The sequence below is a fragment of the Takifugu rubripes genome, chromosome 20 (genome assembly GCF_901000725.2).
Source record: "Takifugu rubripes chromosome 20, fTakRub1.2, whole genome shotgun sequence".
Lineage (NCBI taxonomy): Eukaryota > Metazoa > Chordata > Actinopteri > Tetraodontiformes > Tetraodontidae > Takifugu > Takifugu rubripes.
The window spans coordinates 2,158,155-2,169,095 of NC_042304.1; positions in this window are offsets into that span (position 1 = coordinate 2,158,155).

Genomic DNA, 10,941 nt, shown 5'->3' on the forward strand with positions numbered 1-10,941 from the left:
CACAACCTCCAGAGACATGAGGTACTCCGGATGCTGTAAGTGGTGACCTGTTGGGCCCAGTATAGTGTGGTGATGGAACATTTTGTCTGTATTTTGTGCCCCTTATGTGCCTTGACTGACAGCTTGCATTTTCTTTTGGACAGGAGCTATCAGGTCAGTGTGGGGAAGTGATTGACTGTTTTCTGCTGTGATGTTCCCTTTCACTTCTTTTACAGTAGTGCCATTGGTATGGGTTTTCAGCCAGGACCCTTTCCCCATCCCACTGACCTCCGCCTGGTCAGCCCTCAGTCCTGTGCCCAGTCTGTACGTTGCTGGCGACTAGATTAAACCCTTATAGAGCCCCTTAAGGATTTTATACTTACTGTTACTCATGACCATTGTGCATTAATCTATACTTTAAATAAATTGGAAAGTTTCAAACAATAATTTTCTTTTTTCTTCTTTTGGAATGATCAAGCACACAGTACTGCTCCTTCTGATTGAGTCTTATTCAAGCCCAAGCTACCCCTCATCTGGTTGTACAGGTATGGCAGTGAGAAACATGAGCATTAGAAACAATGGCTGCTCTGCTCACAGTCAACGTTGCTGTATAGAACCTGTACACTATACCAACTACCTCAAAGTAGACAGGAACTCGTCTGCTGCTCATATCGTTTGATTGGATCTGCAGCTTTAAAGAGCGGCTTCTTTCTCTTACTGATCTCAAGATCCCACCAACGAAACACTTGACTCCACCTTTTTGGAAAATGTTTTGAAAATTGAACTATTGCTTGCCTGCTTTTGTGAGGTTTTCCTGTCTCACCTTTGTCTAGTTTCTTATTTAAAGTTTGCCTATTCTATTCAGCCTTGCTCTTGTGTGCAGTTCCTGACACCACTTCTAACTCTCGGCAGCTTTAAACTTTGTTATTTTTAAATAAATAAAACCTTTGAATCATCTGATTTGTCCGTGTCTGCATTTTGGTTTGAGTTTCTGGCTTTTGCCAGCTTAACCCAGAACAGAATGAACTTGTTAGCATCTATACTGTACTGTGTTTATTCTTCTTCTTGTTTCCAGAGGAAGCTTAAGCCCAGAGCTATTTGCTGGTGAGAACATGGCAGGTAAAATCATGACAACACTTTTAGCACCAAAGAGTAGATTCAGGAAGAGGTCTGGTAGAAAAACTGCTAAGGGAGAAGGTCCTCACAATATAGTGAGAGTGGATGGTGGAGGGGTTATATAAGTAAACGCTATAGCTAGTCCAATTGGTATTAGTGCCGTCCATGTATGTGCATGTATACACCTTAATTAGAACTAGAAAATGCATGTGCGCATGCTTCATAACCTCCATGCTGGCTTATGGAATGTTTGGAATAAAAACATTCAAGATAGCTGGTGTTAGCATATGGCATTATTGTCTGCCTATTGAAATTAACATGACCACAAGGGAGAGTGTGCATTTTAGCTGCACAATAAGTAAAGCTTACATTACCTACAGGATGTACAAAGCTGTAAAGTTATCTATCTTTCTGTTATTCCAAATGTCGGTCTGCCACTTGAAACCAATTGTTTATTATGTAATGTAATATGTCAACTGGAAAAGGAGGCCATATTTACTCGCCCCATAGATCCATATGGTGTCGAAGAAGAGGATGTCTTCCCATCAGTTATCTGAATTTCTTCTTTACATGTAAACTGGAACAGGGAATGAATTCCCTCAAGTCACCACAGTCCAATTCTGAGCAAAGCTCATTTAAACTGTTCACGCAAACATAGTGACTGTTAGCCAGAAACTGAGATAAAAAAGGGTTATGGTGAGGGTGTACAGTATATCTGGGAGGTCCCATGGAGACGTCCTTGGCCAGAAGAGGTCAAAAATTGCAGGTGCTTAATGAACCCCATGTTCAAGAACATAAATAACCTGTTCCTTAATAAGGCACTATATTCATCCAGTATTCATAAAGGTATTGGATGTTTTTTGCTTTCAAAAGCATTATTGCAAAATGTCAGTGAATAAACAAACAATAAACATTGGGACCATGATGAATGGATAGTACTTTATGGACTGAAAAAGTACTTTATAGGCTGCACTGATCCCCAAACACCATAAAATAGTGTTAATGTGTTGATTGTCTTAGTAATCAAAAGGTAGTTTTAATATAAACCACAACCACCGAAGAAAGTATCCAAGTAATATAAATGGGTCCAAAACAATAACCCACCAAGAAAAGGATCCACAACAAGGCTGCATAGGTGAGCAGAGAAAAACGGCACGATCGGGTGGAGAAATAATGAAGAGGTGCAGGCGGTGTGGTACGGCTGTGGAGGGGATTTCAGTGAACCTGCAGCACTAAGCCATGACCATTACTATTACTACACATCCTGGAAACAAAACAAACCAAAGAGAGAAAAACACACTGAGAGAAACCACAGAGCAGGAACCTAACAGTACACCACCCCAGCCCACCCCTTCCCTTTGAAGGGCGGCTCCTGGCGACCCACCCAGCTTCCCTGGATTTTTGCGATGGGACTCTGAGATAAGGTCCAGGTCCAAGATGAAGGAACGTGGCATCTGTGGCCGTTCTTCCAGCCAGTAACCCTCCCAGTCCACCAAATACTGGATCCCCAGCCCTCAACAATGGAAGCATGGTGCATCAGCCGGCGCATGGTGAAAGCAGGGTGGGGGTTTGGATGAAGAGACAAATGGACAGAATGAGACCAGTTTAAGCTGCAAAACATGAAAGAGTTGTGAGGAAGGGGATCACACTAGGCATACCCCAGAGTGCTTCACCACTCTCTCTATGGGGAAACAGGCCAATTAAATGAGCCAGTGACATGCAGTAAAACATTTAATTTTGACAACCACACTAATTGACCTGGTTGGTAGCTTGGAGCTGGAATATGATGATGGGTGGCAGAACGCTGGTTAGAGGCCTCCTGTGTCTTCTTCCAGGCCTCCCAAGCCCCATGGAGGCACTCCTGAACCAAGGGGTCCGCAATTTCCCATTTCTGGATTTTAATCAGAGGAGGCTGGTATCCCACAGAAGCTTCAAATAGCAACATCCCAGTAGCTGAGCAAATGAAGGAGCTGTGTGCGTACTCCACCCAAGTTAGGTATGTACTCCAGGATGTTGGCTTGGAGGTGGCAACACTGTTTCAGTCTCTTGGCCTGCCTATTTGACTGAGGATGGGTTGACAAACAACCAAAACCTTCCAAACTTGCATAGTGACTTGGGGTCACAGTCAGAAATCAGGTCTGAGGGAGTACCGTGGATCAGCAAGATGTAGGTGAGCAGAAGCTGGGCTGTTTCCAAAGTGAAATTTATGTAGGGCAGGGAAGTGGGCAGCTTTGAAACGGTCTAAAACAGTCTTCTCCAGTTGCCAAGTGAGGGTGCCCACCACTCACTCGGAGGGAACGATGGTGCGTGAAGCCAGCTGGAGGTGGTCTGTTGAAAATTGAGGGGAGAAGGCTTCAGTATTAAGGTTTGAGGACCCTGGATGGAAAGTGATGGTGTAGGAGGAACCTTGAGAAAAATTAAGCCCACCCGGCCTGGTGAGGATTCAGCCTCTACCGACTGGATACAGGAGATTTTCTTGTGATCTGCCCAAACTGTGAAAAGTTGCTCCTTTTGAGGTCCTGGGTTCTGGGTCGTCTGTTTGTTTTTTTTCCAGCAGGAGGCTTGGAGGAGCTGATGATTTGCTGCAGCTGGCGCTGCAGGCAGGCACACCTGTCAGCAATCTACATCAGGCCACCTATTTAAGGACAGAGCACCTGTCTACCAGCCTCGGAGAGTTTTCCGCTGGTCTCCATGTTGCCCTGCCTGAGTGGAGAGTGCGCGGGACCAGCTCTGGAACTCTTTGTGTGCCCTGGAAGACTGAATGAGTGCTTCCCTGTGGTCCAGGAGGACTGCCAGTTTGATTTGTGAATAAAGACTAGTTTTTGGACTTTTTATCACTGTGTTTTGCCTGCTTTCAGGTCCTGTAAAAAACCCAAAATCCTAACAGCTCCACTCTCTCCAAGAGATGCCGTCAAGACCTGAGGGTCAGTTTGATTGGCAATAACTCCTGATTCTCCACATCGTAGCTTTGCTTAGAGGCAGTGAACCTGTGAGAATATAAAACACAAGGATGGAGCTGTCCATGGGGGCCATCTGAAAGTAAACTAAACACCGTTTGCACCTTTGTTGCTAATAGGATCTCTGTCATACGAGAAACTACAACTGTTGCACAGTGGAGGTACATCACAACAAAACAGAACTCAGCTGATGAAACCTCTCATGGGTAAAAATTGAGCATCTTCTTACAATCAACAGATGGATCAGAGGCCTGGACTTTCGTTTTAAAAGCAAAAAGGACAGATGGGGGGAAAAAATCTGCAGCAACAACGGTGGTCGACAGACAGGAGACTTGTAATGGTCTCAACCACCCCTCAGGGATCCTGGCTGTTGGAGAAGGGACTTAATCCCTTCTGACTTGGACTAAAGAGTGAACATCCCCCCTCACCCTAAAAAACAACATTGGCATTGAACAAAAACCTTTGATTTCATTATTCATTTTCATTATACAGTATTATGATGCAGAATGTATAATTTATAATGAATATTCTATAATCAACAATTATAGAACTAAAATAATGTAGATGATAGAAATGTCTATGGTCCATCACATTAAGGCTCCTGGGTGGTTTGATGATGCATCTTTCTTTAGGTAAGCAGAAGTAAAAGGCCAAACCCAAACACTTGTTTTTCATCCATTATGAGGACCAGCAGGTACTGTATTAAGGAAACAGTTGTGATTATTGCCATTATATTGCGTTTACTTGGCTCCATTTATTCCACATTTCTTCTGAAATACAATGATCTGAGAGAAAAAATGTTCTTTTGCTTCAGAAGATTTTTGGCTCCACATCCAACAGAAATCAGTGATACAAAAAGAACACCCAGTGTTGTGTGTTGAGGAAGATTGGCTTTTATAACATTGTAATATATAATCCAAAATTTGTGTGCATCTGTATCAGACCTCAAAGATTTTCATCAATATCCAGAATTCTGCTCTAAATATACAGAAGTCAGAAGGACTGAGAGCCGAAATGGCCTTTGAAATGCCCTAAAATGCAAAAAATGTTTAAAGGATTAAAACATAAATGTGACATACAAGCCTAAAATTGTTCCCTACATTGAGAAAGAATGACAGAATATACCACTCTGCAAATTACACAGTAGCTGCCCCTCAGGATCTAAACACACATGTTTTATATGACATAAGGCGGCGTCACAGGGGCGGTGGTCTGTTTTCCTTTGGGTTACCGATAACCCCAGGTTCCACTGGGAACATCTGGAACAGCAACACTCTGTAGGTCTTCAACGTGTGTTTCCAAATGCGGACTCTAGCTGCAGGAGGAAAGATTACAGCATCGACGACCCTGCAGCAGCTCATGTTTAGCTTATGTTGGATGGCTGAAGGCCGAAAAGTTATACACACCAGAAGGAAACCAACAGAAAGGGAAGATATAATAGGGTTGTTCTGCTCTGTCATTGTGAGGTCTACTTAGAGAGTGTGTGTGTGTGTGTGTGAGTGTGTGTGTGTGTGTGTGTGTGTGTGTGTGTGTGTGTGTGTGTGTGTGTGTGTGTGTGTGTGTGTGTGTAAACCTACACTATACTTGGATTTAAGGCTGCTGTTTGAGCCTGATTGGATGGATGTTTACACCTCTGAGGTAGGTTAATTGACTAATTATCTGAGGGGGCTGGGCTTGATTGATTGAACTACTAATTACAAGACTGCATTTTCGTTTGTGTTCATAGAGTGGTGGGAGGTGGGCTGTGACCTGTTTCTATGGGTTCCTTATAAGGGTCTAGTTCTGTCGGCTCCCAAATCTCAGTGGGTCAGCACAAGGCTCCTGAAGGGATCCATATATTTTGTGTAAGGGCCCCCGGATAGGCTGCATGTCACTGGTCGATCACCAGGTTGGGTGATACGATTTGACAATTTGTGTTGAAACACATATTGGCTTTGGCTGTGCATGTCACGACCTGTCACGGGTCGCATTTTATGGAACACGGCAGCGCCATCTGTTGGTTTTCTGTTATAAATATTACAGCTGAATGCTGACGACGTGGCCTCACCAAACACTTCAGCTGCACTACAGCAGAAAAGAACGAGTTTATTTCCATGAGTTTAACCAGTTTTCCTCCCTGAAAGCTGCTTGAAGTGTGGACACACGTAAAAGCCCCTACTATGCCTCTCCTGAGCGACAGCCCACTTGTGGGTGGGTGGGTGGGTGATTATTTTATGTCTAAACGAGCACCAAAACGTTAGTGATTTTAAACGGTGTGTAAAGACTGGAAGAAGAAGCTGAGCAGACAAAACCCAAAGCTCTTCAGTTGAAGAAGCTGAATGAACGGAAAGTCCTCTGTGTTGAGGGAAAGATGGAGCATGGAGACACAGTGAAGAGCAGAGGACAAGAGGAAGAGGAGATCTGAAAACAGGATACGGGGGGCACAAAGCTGAAGGTGAAACCTGCTGGATCAGACTGGGTGGCTTTAAAATCAAAGCTGAGATTTATTTTTTTTCCTCTCTGGGCATTGGAGGGAAATCCACTAGGAGCACTGGGCTGGATTAAAGTACCAAAACGAAAAGAATTCAGATTTCACAGAAACCATGGGATAGAAACCATATTAAAGCTGGAGTTTTACTTAACCCTAAGCCTCAGCTGTCCTTCGTGGATGCGCCTCCCTCTGAGGACTCAGATCCACAACTGGAATTTTCTGGATGAGACCTCGAGACGAAACAAACGAGTGGTTAAAACCTGCTAATTGCTTGGCTCATCAAAGACGTCCAGCATGGCTGTCACACCCAGCAGCTGCAATGATGGAAACAGCTCCGTGAAGTGGCAACTGTGTTATGATGTTACTGCCAGGACCTGGTGGATGGTGAGTGTGTCCTTTCATTTCTGGGAATGAAAAAATCTCTGCATTTATTTTGGTTTAAGGAGAACGACCCAAGATTTGAATGGTTCCTGGGTATTTATTCAGGTTACTGTCACTGATGGGTGAGCACCTTCTCACAATTTTAACACAGTAGGTACGTGCTGCTCCAACTAAATTGCACTGCTGTATCAAACCTACACTGTAAAAACAACACAGCAATGACACAAAGTGGGACCTTCTGCACACCAGCACGATGTGAGTAACCTTCAAGGACTGAATGTGGAGGAAGTATGAGGGTGAGAAACATTCAGTTTCGGAAACCTGATAAGTGCTTTCTCTCTCTCGCTCTCTGAATATATAAAAAATAAATAAATAAAAAATCTCTTCCTCGCCCTCCTGGGCGGTGCCTCCTTCCTTCAGACTCGGGTCCTCTACCAGAGGCCTGGGAGTCTGAGGGTTTTACGCAGGATCTTAGCTGTTCCTAGGACTGCGCTCTTCTGGACAGAGATCTCTGATGTGGTTCCTGGTATCTGTTGGAGCCATCTACTCAGCTTGGGGGTTACTGCCCCTAGTGTCCCAATCACAACTTGGACCACTGTTGCTTTCATGCCCCACATTCTCTCTATCTCCTTTTTCAGGGCTTGGAATTTCTCCAGCTTCTCGTGTTCCTTCTTTCTGATGTTGCTATCACTTGGGATTGCTACATCTGCCACCACCACTATCTTCTGGTGTTTATCTACCACGCTGTCAGGCTGGTTGGCCACCACTATTGTCCGTCTGGACCTAGAAGTCCCACAGGATCTTGGCCTGCTTGTTCTCCAGCACTTTCGGGGGTGTCTCCCACCTGGTCCCTGGGACATCCAGCCCATACTCAGTGCAGATGTTCCTGTACACTATACCAGCCACCTGGTTATGCCACTCCATGTATGCCTTGCCTGCCAACATCTTGCACCCTGCTGTGATATGCTGGACTGTCTCAGGGGTGTCTCCACACAGCCTACACCTGGGGTCTTGTCTGGTATGGTAGACCCTTATGGTTGACCCTGGTATGGTAGACCCTGGTCTCTATTGCTCTGGTTTTCAGGGCCTGTTCTTGTGCCTTTTCTTATCCTTCCATGATAGCCCCTCAGGCTCCTCCTCCTTAGTGGGCTTTTGTTGCATGAGGCATTCACTCAGTGGGTCAGTGGGGGCCCCATCAGTTGCGATCACCTTTCCCCTTCTAGATATCATCCGCCCACATTTGTCTAGCCCGAATGACATCCAGATGTCTTTGCTGTAGATCCTAGTAAGGTGAATCAGGGAGTCAATGTCACACTCATTCTTGGCATACAGCTTGATGTCGTCCATGTAGAGGATTTGATACCTTACCAGCCCAATAGACCGCTCCGCTCTCAGAATGCTGGTCTACTTGTGGTTCCCAGAGTTTCTAGGAGTAGAATAGGGGGCCGAGCATTTAGCTACCAGGCCCCCCTGCTATGGAAGCAGCCCCCTGTCCAGGTACGGGAGGCAAATTATCATACTTAGGGGGTCATCTAATGGAGGTTAACATCTTAGCTATGTTGTTATAGGCCAAGGCTGCCGGGGTCCGGAAACATGATCACCTGACAGGCCTCTGTCACCCCACTGGGTCATGGTTTCCTCTCCTCTCCTCTCCTCTCTTTTCCTCTACTTTCCTCCTCCTCATCAAGCAGACTAGTTATGCTGATTCTTGTGTAGTTTTTCTGCCCCCCTTCTCTATCTATTTACAGGTATCGCCGCCTTCTCCTCTCCTCTCCTCTCCTCTCCTCTCCTCTCCTCTCCTCTCCTCTCCTCTCCCTCTCCTCTCCCTCTCCTCTCCCTCTCCCTCTCCTCTCCTCTCCTCTCCTTCTCCTTCTCCTCTCCTCTCCTCTCCTCTCCTCTCCTCTCCTCTCCTCTCCTCTCCTCTCCTCTCCCTCTCCCTCTCCCTCTCCCTCCCTCTCCTCTCCTCCTCTCCTCTCCTCTCCTCTCCTCTCCTCTCCTCTCCTCTCCTCTCCTCTCCTCTCCTCTCCTCTCCTCTCCTCTCCTCTCCTCTCTCTCTCTTTCTCTCTCTCTCTCTACCCAGCCGGCCATCAGCAGGAGGGTTCCCCTACATGAGCCTGGTCCTGCTCAAGGTTTCTTCCTGTTAAAGGGGAGTTTTTCCTTGCCACTGTTGCTTGTCTGGGGTTAGGCCCTGGGATTCTGGAAAGTGCCTTGAAACAATTTTGATTGTATAAGACGCTATATAAATAAAGATGGATTTGATTTGATAAAGATTGAATTTGCTTTGAATTGGCCAACAAAGTCGTGTTCCACAGCTTCATGGAGTTCTGGATGTGTCCTGTTGATATTATACAGCTTTAGGCACTCCAGTATCAATGTGTGATACTGAGCTCCCAGAGAGTCTGCCCTCATGTATTATAAAGACTACAACATGCACTTTGTCCATGTCGTTTATACCTTCAGCTCATAAAAAATGCAAAGTGCACGTCTCTGTTGCATTGCCAGATTTTGTGACAATGGCTTAAATCTGAAATGGTTCTTCTTGACCATTCTAAAAAATCTGTTGTTACTTCTTGGGCCAGTTGTAGTTTCTCAGTATACATATTGTAGTTCGGTGTTGGGTGTCAGAATGTAGTCTTTATTATCAACGCTGCTTTGTAGCACTAAAGACATTATGTTTTTTCTACACGGAGCAAAAATGTTTCTTCCCATTTTCTCTAAATTGTCAATCTGCACAACTTTCCCCCCTTTTTAGACATTTCCTGACGCCGCTTGTTTGGAAACCGCGTTAACACTTTTGAGTAAATGCTGCCGTCTAGTGGGAGGACTCCACTCCACGGGTCGCGCAGTTGACATGCGTTATGGGAGATGTAGGTTATGGTCTCAGTAATTTTTGAACTTCATAGACAGTTACATATTTTAAGTTCTCTTGGAAAACATAAATAAACACGTCGGACTGGGTTCCTTTTTTCTGCAAAAGTTATCAGAGATATTTTAACTGTGATTAATTTAATAAAATGTAGGAGCAGGAGCCACTAAATCCAAAATTTAAGATTAATTTTCTGACATTTGTGTAGTTACATAATTCATATATATAATTAATATATTTTGTTGTTGTTTACACAAATTGTTAAAATCAATATAGGAAGTAGTAACTACCGGTAAGTGAAACTATAGACTTCAGATCTTCATAATATTTAGATTTTTTTATATGTATATTCTAATTTATACATATATAAATTAGAGTATACATTATATATTTAAAATGTAATGTGTGTGTGTGTGTGTGTGTGTGTATATATATATATATATATACTGTATATATGTGTGTGTGTGTGTGTGTGTGTGTGTGTGTGTGTGTGTATGCGTGTGTGTGTGTGTGTGCGTGTGTGTGTGTGTGTGTGTATCCAGGACAGTATCAGGTTTGATGATGATGGGGGCTGCAGCTGCAGTGCTGAGGGTGCAGCCTCTTCCTCCTGCTGATGTGCTGTGTACCTCCTTCTTCTGAATGTTTCTTCAGCCACACAGAATCATGGAAATAACTTTTTATCTGATCACAGGCACAAAGTCGTAGCACAAGTAACAGCAACAGTAATCAAATACAATTAGCAGTATTCATGACAGACAGGCAGTGAGACGAGTCTGGAATAAAGGTGAGGTACATTTGGAACCAGTTATTAAAAATATATATTACAATAGTTACCCATAACTTCCCATTTTGGCTTCCTTAGACTGGCTTCCTGTTTACGTTGAGATCATAAATCTGGACGTCCACCAAAACATACTAGTGATTTTTTTTTTAACATAAGGAGCCTGGGTGGACATCTAACTAGGTTTTATTGGGTGTATTCTGCACTTTCCATAAAAACTTTATTTTTGACAAGAAAAAAAGTCGGTCCTTTAAATAAATGTTTGTACATGAAAATAAAAACAGTAAAATGGAAACGCTCTTCAGTGAAGACCGAGTTAAAGCACCGACTCTGACTCTGAAGTAGAGGAGAAGCGCTCTGTCGCAGCCTGCGTGTGTGTGTGTGTGTGTGT